This window comes from Equus quagga, chromosome 13 (assembly GCF_021613505.1).
Source record: "Equus quagga isolate Etosha38 chromosome 13, UCLA_HA_Equagga_1.0, whole genome shotgun sequence".
Classification (NCBI taxonomy): domain Eukaryota; kingdom Metazoa; phylum Chordata; class Mammalia; order Perissodactyla; family Equidae; genus Equus; species Equus quagga.
Genome location: NC_060279.1, coordinates 204,345 through 219,646, shown reverse-complemented (window position 1 = coordinate 219,646; position 15,302 = coordinate 204,345).

Sequence of the window (15,302 nt, the reverse complement as noted above, 5' to 3'; positions counted from 1 at the left end):
AAGCTCCTGCCACCCCAGCTGACTACTTAGGAAACTCGGCAACAGTTACCTTTTCTGTCATCGTGGCCGTGGAGAGCTGAGAGCCCAGTGATGGAAGCTCCCTCCCTTATCCCCAAGTCCGCAGTGGAGGAAAGAACGCCAAAGTGGGTCGGCAGCCGCAGGCTTGGCCCCGTGCGAGCTGTGTGATCTCGGGCAGGTTACCTGACCATGTGCACTTCAGTTTCCTTATCTGTGAACTGGAGGTAATGCCCAGCTCACGGGGCTGGGAAGACTGCACGCATCATTTTATAAACTGGGAAGACGTTAGGGTTTAGAAGAGGGTTACGGTGAGTGGTAGTCAGCCTAAGAGACAGCGAAGAAAAAGGAAAAGCCGCACCTTCTTTCCTCACCCCTGTGCGCCCAAAACTTATGCCTTGCACACCCTGCTGGTGAGGTCTTGCTGGGAGTCAGCCACCTTCTAGATTCGTGTTAACCCTGGATGTGCCAGGCCACTCACGCATTTTATTTGTCACCCAGATGGAATATGTCCCCTTCTACAGACTGAGAGCATCGGACCGAGGTTTGCTTGTTTCCCTGGGTGTGGCGGGTGGTGAGCAGAGCTCAAGAAAGGCGAGCAAGATACGACGAGGCGCAGGGAGGACGGGCAGGGAGTGGGGGTGGGAGGGGCTGGACACGGTGCAGGAGGTGGGACTTGCATCCACTTTTAGGAGATCCATCCAAATCCCAGCGTCTGGGCTCTTGGGCACCGAGGATGCAGCTCCAAGCCCTTCGTGAGCTGCTCTGCCTGTTCCCCCTCCCTGGCCTCCCCCGCGGCCTGGGCTGTGCTAGGGGATGGTCAGGAGTGCCGAGAGTAGAGTTTTCTACTTGGTGGCCTGTGGATCTAACATGACTTGAGGACCCAATATGTTTTCTGATAGCACATTAATAAAAAAACCTTTTCACTGCGGAAAATTTAAAACGTACACATTTACTCAGAATAGTATTAGTAACCTCATGTACCCAACATCCAACTTCAACAGTTACCAGCTCACGGCCAATCTTGTTCATCCGTGCCCCCCACTCCCACAAACTCCATTGATAGATTTTAAAGCATTAATTTTTTACAAAATTGATCTGAAGGCTTTAGGCAGAGAAGGCACTTCCCAGTTCAATATGATCGTCATCCTCTCTGCCATCTTGTCCCAGAGCCGAGGGCCTAGACCACCTCACTCAGTTACGTACCCACCTGCCCTTGAAGACATCTGAAGTCACAACACCCGTCTAGGGGCGACAGCTGAGAAATGAAGTGAGGTGGGACAAATTGGGGACGCTAATAAGGAAGAGGTGTCAGGTCATCTCAGCCAAGCTGCCTTTCTCATCCATGTGACACAGGCCACAAGGGCTGCGGGAGTGGGGGATGGGGGCTGGGTTCTTGAGACCTGCCTTTGCCTCTTGCATGCTGTGTGACCTTGGAGCTGGCCCTCTCCCTCTCTGGCCTCAGTCCATCATTTGGAAATGCCAGATTGTACTAAGTGGCCTCTGAGCTCCCTCCCAGCGAGAGTGTGAAGAGAGCCTGAATTTGGAGTCAAGACCCCTGGCTTCCAGTCTCAGCTCTGCTCCCCTCCAGCCGCCTGGAAAGCAGGTCCCAAGCAATCTTCTGTCTTGGTTTCCTCATTGGTACTTGGAAGGTGACAACTCTGCCCCTTCTCCTGCCCTGGGTACACCCAGGGTCACACGAGGAGCGGTGGAAGCACTGGCTGGGAGAGCATTTTGTGACTCACTGGTTTCATACAGCCAGACCCTGGACTCCTCCAGAGAGAGCTCCTCCTCTGAGACTCTTAGGGGCACTATGGGTGTCGCTTCACCCCAAGGCGAGCTGTTTGTCCCTTCCTGATCTGTGCAGAGGACACTCGTAGGGTCAGGACAACATGAGTGAAGCTGGGACAGTGGTGGGAAGGCCGCTGCGGGGCTGCTGCGGCTGCGCCTGTGGGAGCTGGGGGCTGGCGCGGGATGGGGAGGGGCAGGGTGTGGGGCGGAAGCGTGCAGGAAGGGCAGCCGGGCAGGGGGCGGCCCTCCAGTGTGGTGGACCGCAGCCAGGGGTCCAGAGTCTGTACCTGCGCACACTTCCCACCCAGGTTGAAATCCGTCTTGGGGGCTCCCTGCTTATTTGACCCACCCATTAGCGCTGCTTGGTTACACGCAGTGAGTGCTTCAGGCAAGAGAAGAAAGGAGGTGATTGTGCAGGGTCCTCTCCACAGAAGGAGAGCAGCGAGGCGGCCTGTCCTGACTCCACTCTGCCAGACAGCAGAGCAGTTTAGGCTCAGCCTGCCCTGTGGCCATCTGAGCCCCACAGGGGCTGGCCCTAGACAGGCCCTCCCCATCACCAGTCGAGGCTCACAGCCCAGGGCAGCTGGAGAAGCTGCGGGAGTCCTGTGGTCACTTATCCCACTGCCCAGCCTGGGAGGCCTGGATGGCCTGGGGTGAGTGGGCTCCTAGTGGGTGGAGGCGGTGTCCTGTCCATCGTGTGGAGCCCACAGCACCCCCAGGGGCCTGGCACACCCTGGGTGCTCAGTAGGAGTCTGTTTCACCACATTTAAGAAGGTTGAACAAGGAGATTCTTTGTCACTCTATTTCTTTAAAAATATTATTTTTTTAATACGAGTAGGTAATACATTCTCTTGATTCCACATCCAAAATGTACAAAGGATTGCACGGGGAACAGTGTTCTTCCCCTGTCTGTCTCCCCATCTCCCAGTGTCCCCCAGGAGACAGTCAGCGTACCACTTGCTTCTGTCCCGCGCCGCACACACTGCCGACCGTGCCGCAGCTGTGCGCTCGGATGTGAGCAGTGTGTGGGGACGACCACTCCGTGGTGTTCCGGGAGGCTCTCTGTCCTTCTCCGCCCCCTTTACTGGACCAGGCCTCCCTGACGTTCGCCCCCACCCCACCATTGTTGAGGTGGGCTGTTCTGGGCTTGGATTCTCCCCGACGTGGGTCCAGTTCCGCCTCTGCCTTCTGTCCGTGCTGCCTTGGTGGCCTTGGGCTACTTGTTTGCCCGTGCTGGTCATCAGTTTTCTTATGTGTGTGTGGCAGGTACCAACTGCAGTCCATCAACTCAGTCCATCTCTGCAACTTAAAATCTGAGTCTGAGCACTCATTTCACTGGGGCAGTGGAAAACTCCATCTCACTCCTTCTTGGTGTCCCTCCTCTGGGGTTGTATAGCAGCTGAGGCGGTGCCGGGGCCTGGCTGGGGAGAGGGTCTGTGGGGTGGGCAGCACACGCTCCCAGTTAACGTTCCATCTGGGTGCTGCAGGGTTCACCTTCCGTCCCGTGGGGCCCCTCTGGCCAAGCAGCTCTCTAACACTTCCCAGGCTGTGTGCAGGGGACAAAAACTTTCTGCAGCGTGGTCATGTCCCCTCTGGAGACGTGCCGGCTGCCTGACACTCTGCCAGAAGCACCGGCCCCCAGAACCCTGCACTCTTCCCTGACCTGGCCCAGCTAGGGGCTGTTTCTTCTCTGGGGGAGGAAGCGACCTTGTCCTCTTGCTTCCGGCCGGAACACTGTGTCTATGCCCAGAAACCCCTAAGAACTCAGCCTTGTGGGAAGTGAAGCCAGAGATCTTGTAGGCTGCTCCCGTTTCCTGCCTGCCCTGCGGTGGGGAGTGTGCGACTGGTCTGCTCCTGCCGACCAGAGGAAGGCCACACTAGCCTGGGGCTGCTCGTCAGCATGGCGTGTGGAGCTCCTCAGGTGCTGCAGAAGCCAGGCTCAGGTGAGTGGTGACGGCAGTCTGCCTTCCCAGATGCGCTCCTCCTAGGTTCTGGGGTGCCTCCTCAGCCCTCCAATCACATCATCCTAGGACTCCAGTCTAACTTAATTGTATGTTGTAAAAATAGCCTTTTGCAAGTCACAGCACCTGGATCTAATATCCAGGCTCCAGGTATAATTCGGAATGAGCCACCGATGTCACCCTGCTCCATGCAGCAGACTGTTGGGTCATGGCGCTGCCTCACATAGTCACAGCCACGCTGCAGCCATGTGATGATGACGTGTGGACATGTGTGATCAGTTATGCCCCATGAAGCAAGGTCTAGGAGGGCAGGGCAAGGCAGCCCTGCCAGGGACCACCACACATGACCTTGGGGGTCCTCACATCCACATGTGCACCAAGCATAGCCTTTAAACTGAATAAGGGTAAGAGTAATGGCCTAAGCTTATCGAGGCTTCCTATGTGGCAAGTATTCTTCTAAGCTGTCTACTCGGACGACTCTTTAGCCCTCATGCAACTGCACGAGGCAGGCCTGCTATAAGACCCATTTTACAGGTGAGAGACTGTGGCCCAAGGTCACACAGCTAGTAATGGCAGAGATAAGATTTGAACCCCGGTCATTCTGCCTCCAATGCTCTTGTTTGTGTAAATTTACGCTGTAGTGACGAATAAAATGCAAATTCTTTACAGTCCTCTTTAGCTCGGTGTCATGAGGTACTTTCTGTTCATGCAAATTTAACAATCATCTCATTTTTTTCTTTTGATGTTGAAAAGAAATCCTCACACGTGAAAACAATGAGAACCACTGACCTGGGCCTCAGTTTCTCCTCCCTAAAATAGTTACTCTCAACTCCTCTTCCATCCCCCAGATGGACTCCCCATGTTCTGTCAGCTGTTTCCTTAATGGCTTTTGTGGCTTCCTCCCTCTTTCCTGCCAGGCACTGAAACACTACTGTAGTTTTTTCATGGGTCTCCCTGCCTCGCCCCTCCCACTTCCCTCCACCCTCTACCTGCCTCCTTCTAAGATGTGGATCTGACCAGGTCACCTTTCAGGGGCTGCCTGTCCCCACGACCATGGTTCTTAGCACATGGTGCAGGTGACATTTAAGAGCTGAGAGCTCTTAAAAATGCCTGAGAGCCCACCCTTAGAGATGCTGATTCAAGTAGATCTGTATTTTTAAGGCTGTCACTGTGCACTGTGAGCAATTTGCATCCACACCTTCAGCTGAGAATTATAAGCCTACAGAATGTAGGCCAAGCTCTGTGCTCTGACCCCTGCTTACCTCTCCAGCACCCTTTCTCAGACTCTAAACCCCCACCATGGAACTGACTCACAGCAACCAGAATCCTCCAAGCTACTGCACATCTCCACGTCTTCACTCACTGCTCCTTCTCTCTAGAAGGCGCTCCTCCCCCAGGGTTACATCCTCTAGGATGCTCCCTGTCAGTGCTCTCCTCTTCAGCCCCTGGGCAGCCATGATCACTCTGTCCAGGTGCTCTAGCCATCCCACAGTGTGTGTCCAACCCAGGACCTGAGCCACTTCCCTGCCCTCTGCTGTTCTGCTCTCTGCCTGGTCTACTAGGTTCTCGGGGCCTGTCCTGGAGCCCCGGGGCCCCACACAGCACTGCCACCCGGTGTTCAGCCTCCCGCTCCCTGGCCTTGGTGCACTCTGACTGCAGACCCAGAAGCACCAGAAGAGTTTCTCCTCTGCTGTGTTTGCCCGTCATCGCAAAGTCCTCCTCTGTGTGTGTGTGATTCTGCAGCCTTCTTACTTTCTAATCTATTTTCCATGACCCACTAAGTGCATTATTTCCCAAAATACAAACTTGATCGTCTAACTCTCTTGCTTATAATACCACAATGTCTCTCAGTTGTTTACAGAACAAAATTCAAATGCCTTAGCGGGACACTCAAGGCCCTGCCACCTGACCTACTTTCCTGCCGTTGTCACTTCCTTCCATGTTCCTATAGAAAAGATTCCTGAGATCATATTTTCCTGTCTCTCGGCTTCTGCCCAATCCAGGTTCAGACGTCCTTCTTCTGTTAGTCTCCATTTGGGGAACACTCTTCACCCAGCAAGGCCACAGTCGAATGTGACCTCTTGGGTGAAGCTCTCCCTCATGCCCACAGGCAGAGTGCGCTTGCTCGGGCCTCTGCCCCCAGGCCACAGCTCGGAACTGCTCAGTCCCCATCTACCTCCTCTGCCTGATGGAGGGTCTCCCAAGCAGAGCCCAGATCCTGGCAAAGGACTTGGCAGATAAGTAATACGGATCAGAATGGCTAACGCTCCCTGAGCGCTCACGAGGTGCCGTGTGTGTACTCTGCATTAGCTCATTTAATTCCTCCTAACGCCCCAGGAGTAGGTGCTGGTGTTACCATCCTCACTTTACAGAGTATTGTACAGTCACTACTGTTGCGGCTAGGATGTAATCCAGGTTCCACGCTGCCCACGCTGTACTCATATTGCTTGCAGAGTGAACGGTGACCCACACTGAGTGTGAGTGTGTGTGTGTGTGGGGGTGTTAGTTAATAAAACATGATGTGACCTGGTTCCTGTGCAGGCGACTCCTGGTATCAGGCTGGGTCGGATGCTGGTCTCCTGAGGCCTGGTCTATGGCTTTTTACTGAAATGACAGAGCTGTCTTCTCTCTTCCCAGTGGGTGACACTGATGCTTGCCCACTCCTCTCATGCCCCCATAAGCCTTAGCCTACGTTTTAAACGTCTCCTTTATTCTGCTCTGCTTGCCCAGTCTAGAAAAATGACTGGCTGGCCTGCAGCTTGGGGAGTGGTGCCCCATCTCCCTCTCTGCCTCCTGGGCCCCTCCTTCTACCTCCCTTGCACAGCTCTGGCCTTCCTCATAGCCAGATCACAGGGCTCAGGGGCTGAGCCACGTGCCTGCCCACTCCCAGCTCCCCTCTGAGTCTGTGAGCCTCCTGACTCCGCCCACCAAAGGGAAAGGACCAGCCAGAGGCAAAGACTGAAGCCATGAATGTTCTTGGCCCCCAGTTTTCTCCTTTCTCAGCCTGCCAGATTCAGAGGTGCTACTCTGAGATGTCATAAGCAATGTGCACGTGAACTCCCACTCGCTACCCAGGGCTGGTGACACAGGGAAGTAGGCTGAATCAGGGAGAGGGAGAGAGAGACACCCTTTTATAACTGTCACGCCCAGCCCCATCCCGGCCCAGGCCTGCTTCTCCAGAGAAGGGAGCCACCATCCTGCCCTGGACATTGTGTCAAAGCACTGCTTCCCCGGGAAGGCGGCCCACCTGAGCCAGCCCTGGAGGCCCCGCTCCTACCCGCCCCCGCCTTCTGCTCACATCCACTTGCCTACAGCTTGTTCTTGGGTCTGCGACATCCACCCTTCATACGCCGTGGCTCTGTCCTTAGTCTACCAGGTGGAATGTCTCCTCACACAGAGGCTGTGTCTCCCCACCAAGATGGCATTTCCCAAGGGCAGTATGAGAAGGGATTCTCCCGGCTGATGGTGTGGGGAAGAGGGGCCGGGCTGGGCTTCCTCCCAGTTCTGCCTCCCCAGTCAGTGCCCAGGGAGGGTGCAGGGGCCTGGGGCCTAATCGAAGTGCTCCATGGAACAAGCAAAGGGACTTGTCTTCTCCTCTGAGACCTGACACACAGTCTAAAACAGGCAATATACACATAGATAGGACAATCCAGGCACCAAGACCCATAACGACTGTCTGACCCCAAGGATATGCAGTAAAGGATAAATACTTTTTATGGTTGTGGCTCATGAAACAGCATTGTGGAAGGATCCACAGCATTGTTGTGAAGTGTCCTCGCCAGGAGACACTGTGTTTCCTTCGTAGTGTTTCTGCTGGCCTTGGTGTCCAGCAACAGAGGATTTGGCCAAGCGAGCTCTGGGCTGAGGGCTGCGAGCTGGGGAGTAATTTCCTGGGCACAAATGCTGCCCCTTTGACCCAGGTCCCTCTCTGCAGTGAGCTCATGTGGCCACCCCAGCAGGGTCCTGAAGGCCATCTGGACGTCCTGTGTTGGGAGGCACGCTGGGGGTGGGCCCAGGAGCTGTGCAGCAAGACCCCGGACGCTCCACCACAGCCTCTTGCTGCCCCTCTCCCACGCGGCCCTGGGAGCTGCCCCTTGCTAGCTTTAGGGCCTCAGGGCCTGCTGTCCCATCCCATGAGCTGCGCTGAGGACAGAGCAAGGCTTTCAGGCTGGAAACAGTGATGCTAGCGACGGAGTGTCCCATTTTGGCCCACCCCAGGTGTGGGGAATTTTCAGGCCTGGTTGAGCCAAGCCACAGAATGAAGGCAAAAAGGCAAAACATGTTTTGGAAGGTGGCTGGCAGTCCTGTCTGTCTGGTCCGTGGGCCAGGGCTGGAGGGGAGGCTGTGGAGTTAGCACAGTGGTGTGGGGAGTCGGGGGAAAGCAGCCCAGGGCAGTGGGGGCTCTGCTTGCACTAGAGACCCCAGAAAGGAAGGCTCCATCCCGCCTTTCCCCTGATCTTCATTAGCCTAGCCCTTTAGGCTGAAATGACCTTGTCGGGAAGTTCTTCCTGGAGTCTACCTTGCCTCTCTCATGCTGGAATTCGAGCTCCTTTCTTATATTCCGATCCTTTCTGGAGGAGAGAAGCCCCCTCTGCCTTCAGTGGCATTTGGGTTTGTGGATAGCTCTGGGCCCCTTGGAGACAGGTGCTGGGTAGATGGCGTGTTGTTGTTAGCGCTGTTGTGTGTTAGCATTACTCATCAGTCCTGGACGCAGCAGCTCTGGGCAGGCAGCCACCCTCCCTCCTGTGTGCTCTGCAGAGAGGAAGAGAGGGGGATGAGGAAGAGCGGGCAGAAGGAGGAAGGGAAGGACGGGGCAGGGGGGTCCCTCCAGAGCCCCGTTTGTGCCCGGCCCCCTCCCGCTGAGGAGCAGGCTGGGTGATTTGGTCCGCGAGGCTGTCACATGGATTCTTGCTGACGGGAGACCCTTTTCTGCCCTCCCACCCCAACCTTCCCCTTTTCCTACCCTCCCTCCCTCCCTCTCGCCCACTCTTCATCCTCTCTCCCTCCCTCTCCCTCCCTGCTCCGTCCTCTCCCTCTCTCCTCCAGCCTCTGGGGAGGGGGTGTGAAATCACCAGCCGACACATTGCCTCTGGATGAAGTCATCCTGGCCGCCTCTCTCCATCAGGCCCTCACATGGCTACAGGCGCCTCCGCCCTGCAGTCGGCCAGGACTCCTGGGCCTGCAGTCCAGCTGCCTGGGCGTCCCGACTCCACGCAGTCCCTGTGGCTCAGAGCTGGGTGGCAGTGGAGGTGGCTTGAAGGCCATGCCGCCCACTTGCCAGCCTCGCTCTCGGGTGCTTCACCCCCACCTCCTGGCCCCACTCCCGCTTCGAAGCCCAGCGTTGGGCCCTTTCTCTTGCTTACCCCCAACCCCGAAACCTGTCTTCCTGTCGGGGCTCCTGTGCCAGCCCTGTCATTTTCCTCCACTGCCCTGTCCCTGTCATCTCAGGCCCCTTGCCCTATACCTTCTGCTCTCACAGCGATCTGGAAACTGCCTTCAGAGGAATAACTCCAATTACTCTGGCTTCTCCTTGCGACTAAAAGCTCTATGAGGGCTCACGGTACACCCCAGCTGCCTGCACAGGCCTGGCATCCATCCAACAAAAGTTCCTCGAGCACGGACTACTGGCTGGCACCACGCTGGGCTTTGAGGACACAGCTGTGGACAAGCAGACGTGGGGCCTGACCCCCGGAGGGCTCAGTCCCGTGGGAGGTACAGAAAACAACAACTTAAAAAATGACATTGTACAACCTAAACACATACCACTTTTATTTGTCAATCGTACCTTAATAGAGCTGGGAAAAGATAAAATAAACACGTAAGTCAATCTAAGCGCGTCACACATGGTGGTGGTGCCATGAATGAGGAGGACATTGAAACCCGGAGACACAGCCAGGAGCCGCGCGTGAGGAGTGCACTTCGGCCCCACCTCCCAGCCTGCAGGCTGGTCTGGGCTGCACCACCTGAAAATAACCTTCATGATATCCTGTCCTAAGCTGACCTCTCATTTGTTTCCCTTGTATTAATTTTGTCTCCCTAATAAAAATAATAATAATGATAATAATAATTTTCATGCATTAAATGGCTACCATGTGACAGGCAATATATTCAGAACCTTAACTTATTGCCTCATTTTAATTTTTATCCCCACTTTAAATATAAGGAAACTGACATTCAGATTAAATAACTTGTTAAAAGCCACACAGCTAGCACCGATAGAGGGTCTGTGTCTTACACTCCTTCATGGCCCCATGGCCAGGGGTCTCCAAGATCTTACAAAAGGGGCAGAGAGCCAGCGGCTGGCCCCGTGGCTGAGTGGTTAAGTTGGCGTGCTCCGCTGCAGGCGGCCCAGGGTTTCGTTGGTTCGAATCCTGGACTTGGACATGGCACCGCTCATCAAACCATGCTGAGGCAGCGTCCCACATGCCACAACTAGAAGGACCCACAATGAAGAATATAATACAGCTATGTGCCAGGGGGCTTTGGGGAGAAAAAGGAAAAAAATAAAATCTTTTAAAAAAATTAAAAAAAAAAAAAGGGGCAGAGAGCCAAGCTAGTGGGAAAGACCAGACCCAGAAGCACAGCTCTGTCCCCAGGCCCCTGCTGGGTCCAGCAAGAGTGGGGTTGGCACCTTTCCCGCCCTTGGAGAGCTCCTGCCCTGTGCTTAGAGGCACCTCTCTGCACCTGGCAATGCCCCGTCAGGAGCACAGGGACCTGCTCTGTTCTCCAGGCCATGCCACCCCCTCCCCGAACCTGTCACTGTCTTCGCCTCTTGTCTCTCTACCTACCTGCCCTTCCATCAAGTTCTGCCCACAAGGGCACCAGGGTCAAGGCACCCTGGGCCCTTCTCTTCTCGTCAAACAAGGCTGTTTTCTCTTAAGACACATCTCTGGGGTCATCCCACCATCTCTAGGTCCTCAGACCCATTTCCATTTAGCTCTGGATTTAGTCTGATAAACAACTCCACCCCACGTGCTACAGACTGATCCATCTAACAATCGTACCAGCTCATTAACACTGCATTTATAGGCGAGGGGCTTTCACCTCCACCTGGAGTCAGGCTCTAGCCCCTCTGATGGCTGGGCCGGGCCCTGTTTTTGCTCCATCAAGGGTCCCGGGCAGGGCCTCCTGTTCTCTATAGTCCATTCTTCCCCAGGAGGAAGAGGTATTTTTTTCTTACTTTTTAATTCAACTTTTTGTTTAGTTGTAATTTGCATAAAGTAAAAGGTACCTCTTTTAAGTGCACAGTTTGATGAACTTTGACAAATGTACAGACTCACGTAGCCACCACCCCGATCAGATTTAAAATCTGTCCACCACCCCGAGAACTCCGTCATGTCCTCCTCCACCCCGAACCATTCAGCGGGAACCCCAGTCTCCGCTAACGCTGGGCTAGGCTGCTTGGACCAACACCACCGCTGAAAACAAGTAAAACGGACAGAGAGGATCCTAAAACATTTTCCCTAAAAAACAAGAGCTAACACGAGAGTCAGTAAAGCAGAATGAAACAACCAGGCTGAATTGAGGGGAAAATAAGGAAACCCCAGAGTCAGAGACTGAAGGTTTGCCCTGAGGGTGTTCGCTGATCCCAGTAAATTTGAACTCTTGGTGCCTGCAAGGGCAAGGGGGATGCGTCCTGAAGCGAAGCTCGAAGCTCAGGGCTTGAAAAGGTGGAGAGGTATTCTCCTCCACAAGAAAGGACCCCAAAGGACTATGCTCTGAGGGTAAAGCCGAACTGAGATTAAACCAACTGGTAACAATTCGACAGTTCTCATCACTGTGTCCTTCTGGCAACCTTAATAGCTTGAACTTGGTTTAAAGTGTTTCCAGATCAGTACTGCCTACAAGTGCTTGGCAAAAGCAAAAAACAGAACAAAACAAACAAATGAAAACATTTCTATGGAGGAAGGCACTCTCATCCCCCATGTCTCAAGTAACTTTTCAAGTATGATGAGCAGCAAACAAAAAATAACCAAATATGCCAGGAAACAGCGACCATGAGCAAGAACCTACAGATACGACAGACAAGGGAAACCAAACAGCAAAAGCTGCAGATTTTGTATTTATCAGACACAAACTACAAAACAATCATGATTACTATGTTTAGAGAAATAAAAGACGTACTTGAAAATGTTTACAGTTAATAAGAAATTGTAACAATTGATTTACATTTGGAAAAAGGCCAAATTCAACTTCTAGAAGTAATAATTCAATTAATGAAAATAAAATCTCCAAAGATGCAACTGGAGACAATTCGTGAACTAGAAGATAGAAGTAATTATCTAAAACTTAGCACAGAGGAACAAAAACATGGAAACTATAAAAGAAAACTTAAGAGCCGTAGAGGACAGAGTGCGAAGAGCCAACATAAGTCCAAGGGGAGTCCCAGAAACACAGAGGAGACACTGCGTCAGGGCCAATAGATAAACAGGTAACAGTTGACAACTTCTGAGCTGATGCGAGATAACAGCTCACAAATTCCAGAAGGCAAATTAATCACAAGCAGGAGAAACAAGCATCCACAGCCAGACACAGCAGTTTAAAACTATGGTAAATCAAAACACAAAGAAAAATATTAAAGACAGATTACCTTAAAAATTTTTTTTCAATATGCTAAAATAACCGCCCGCCTAGAATTCTTCTCTCAGAGAAAATACATTTTAAGAATGAGGGTGAAATATAGACACTTTCAGGTGATAAAAATAACTTAAAAAACAAACAAAAAATGAAGGGTGCTACCAGTTGATTCTCACTAAAGGAAATTCCGCTCTTTAGGCAGAAGCAAAATGACCCCAGAGGGAAGGTGTGAGAGGCAAGAAAGAGCGCAGAGCAGGTGCAGTGGCAAGTACGTGAGTAAACCTAAATGAACATTGACTGCAGAAAACAGTCCTAGTAATGCCCTGAGAGGCCTAAAAGTAAACGACATCATGGTGTCTTAGATTTACACTGTCCCAACTGCGAACTCTGATATTGCCTCGAACTTAATCCCGTCATCTTCTTCTCCATCTAAATAAATGGCAACTGCATCTCATCAGTTGCCCAGATGTCCGAGTTCTCTCTGTCCCCTCACCTCTCACACCCGGTTCCTTAGCAGGGTCATGTGAGGTCTGTGGCAGTGTGTGTGTGAAGCTGGCTCAGCCTGGCGAGCAAGAGCCAGTTGTAAAACTTTTAGAAGTCTTGCGAGCCAGTTGAAATCCTTTTGGTAGCTGGTAATCAGCCATATTAGGAATATTTTACACCATGGAAATCAGCTCCCCACCCCCACCCAAGAGCTAGTTGTTAAACCTTTACCAGGCACACCACTGGGTTTACCTACAAAATACGTCCAGAATCTGATCACTTGTCACTACTTTCAAAGCCACCCCCCGGGCCCAGCCACCATCATCTCCTCCCCCAGATTATCGAAGTCGCTTCTTAAAGGGTCTTTCAGCTTCTCTTCAGTCTGGTCTCCACTCAGCAGCCGGCGTGATCCTGTCACTGTAATGGCTTCCAGTCTCACTCAGAGTAAGACCCAAGGCCCTAGGCATTCTGGCCTCCCCTCCTCAGCCTCTGAGCTCCCTGCACTCCAGTCCTCCCATGGGCACCCTCTTCCCGTCACTCCTGCTCCCTTCCCTCTCAGCCACTCTAGTGCTGTCCTTGGGCCTCAGGGCCTTTGTACTTGCTGCTCCCTCCTTCTGTGTTCTTCCTACGGGTGTGTCTGCATGCTCCATCCCTCCTCTCCTCCTTATCATCTTTCACCTTTTCAGTGAGGTGGTCTCTGGCCACCCTCTCTAAAATTGAAATACGTGCACAAAACTTCTCCTTCTTTTTTTGTTTTTCTCCCCAAAGCCCCAGCACATAGTTGTAGGTCCTTCTAGTTCTGCTATGTGGGACACCACCCCAGGGTGGCCTGACAAGTGGCGCTAGGTCCGCGCCCAGGATCCGAACCGGCGAACTTGTTCTCATTTTATATGTGGAAGGATCGCTGTCAGGAAAGATGGCGTAACTACACAAACATCAATTAGCACCAGAGATCAGCAGGGTGCTGCTCTCTCCTCAAGGCTTTGTCCATCTACCACCCTGGAAGCTGTGTTGAAATTGGAGAAAACACCCCTGTGGTTGACAAGACAGTCCTAAGCAATGTGCAGGACACTGAGAAGGGGCAGACAGTAAAACAAGGATGGGCTGGAAATGTGACTGTGCTTTTGATGGTGGAAATTAAATCTAAGCGTTAACTCTTTAACTCCCTAGATGAACCAAAGATGCCATCGAAGTCGAGTGTGCAAACTTAACCACTCGGCCTCGGGGCCGGCCCCTGCACAAAACTTCTCAAACCACTTTTCTGCTTTCTTTTTCCCCTTAGTAGTTATTACTAACACGCTATAAATTTTTCAAATTTATCTGTATGGTATGTCTCTTCAGTTAGAGTATAAGCTCCATGAAGCTGGGGTTTTGTCTGTTTTTGTCGACTTACGTCCCATACTCCAAACTAAGTCTGACGTGTAGGCACCCAACAAAGAATTCCCCATCCACTCCCTGTGGTGACCCACCCGGGGATATTTGAATGTCTTATTTCAGTTGAGGAGGGCAGGCCTCCTAGCTGGCATGAGAGGTAATGTGTGGGCCCAAGTCTGCAGACTGGCAGCCTGGAGTCAAGTCTAGCCCAAGAATGTGTTTTATTTAGCCCACTAGACATTTTAAAATAAATTAAATTAATTGCCAACATTAAAAAATGAGAAATTTCACATTTTAAAAATCCAGATTTCCAGCTTCTCTGGAAAAATCAGAAGATCTCGCAATCCTGGGGCTGCACTCCCACCTGGCAACAATCGGCAGGCCCCACCCGCCCCCTCAGTCCCCGGCTGTGTCTTTGGTTGTGTGTGTCTGCCCAAGGGCAAGGTCAGGAGCGGGACCTTGGAACAGCTGCACTTCCCACTGGGATGGAGAGAAGGGCAGCACCGCCTCGGAGAGAGCTCTGAGCCCCGAGGCTGTGCAGGGCCGTCCAGCTCCCTCCGCGAGGGCTGTTGTGGTCTCTGTGCAGGCGGCCCTGGCTGAGGGTCGCACCCAAATACGCCACACACATCATGCTGCCTCTCAGATAACAGCCAGCTCCAGGCAGAGCAAGCTCCTCAAGCGCTCCCTGTCCGCAGCGCCCAGGGATCCCTCCCCAGCCTCCTTCCTGCCACGTCTGGTCTATCAGGCTGTCTCAGGGGCAGAGTCCTGGGGTCTGTGGCGTTCCCCTCTGACAAGGCTCCACTGTACTGGGCCCTGGGGCTGTGTCAGCAAAGCCTGGCGGATTGATGCCAGGAGGTAATCTACAGGATTCTGTGCAGGCTGGGCCCAGGAGAGCCAGCCCAGGGCCGTGGCTCCTGCCCGCCCACAGCGCCCAGCGGAGCTGCCAGTCGAACGCCCTGTGGCTCCTGCAGGGCTCCTTGCCCGAGACCAGAAAGGCAGGAGTGTGGCGAGGGGTCACCGATCGCCCAGCCCACGGTGGGTTTTGGGTGGAAATGCAGACCATTGCTGGGAGGCTTCAGGAATGTGAGGGGAGGCCGCAGG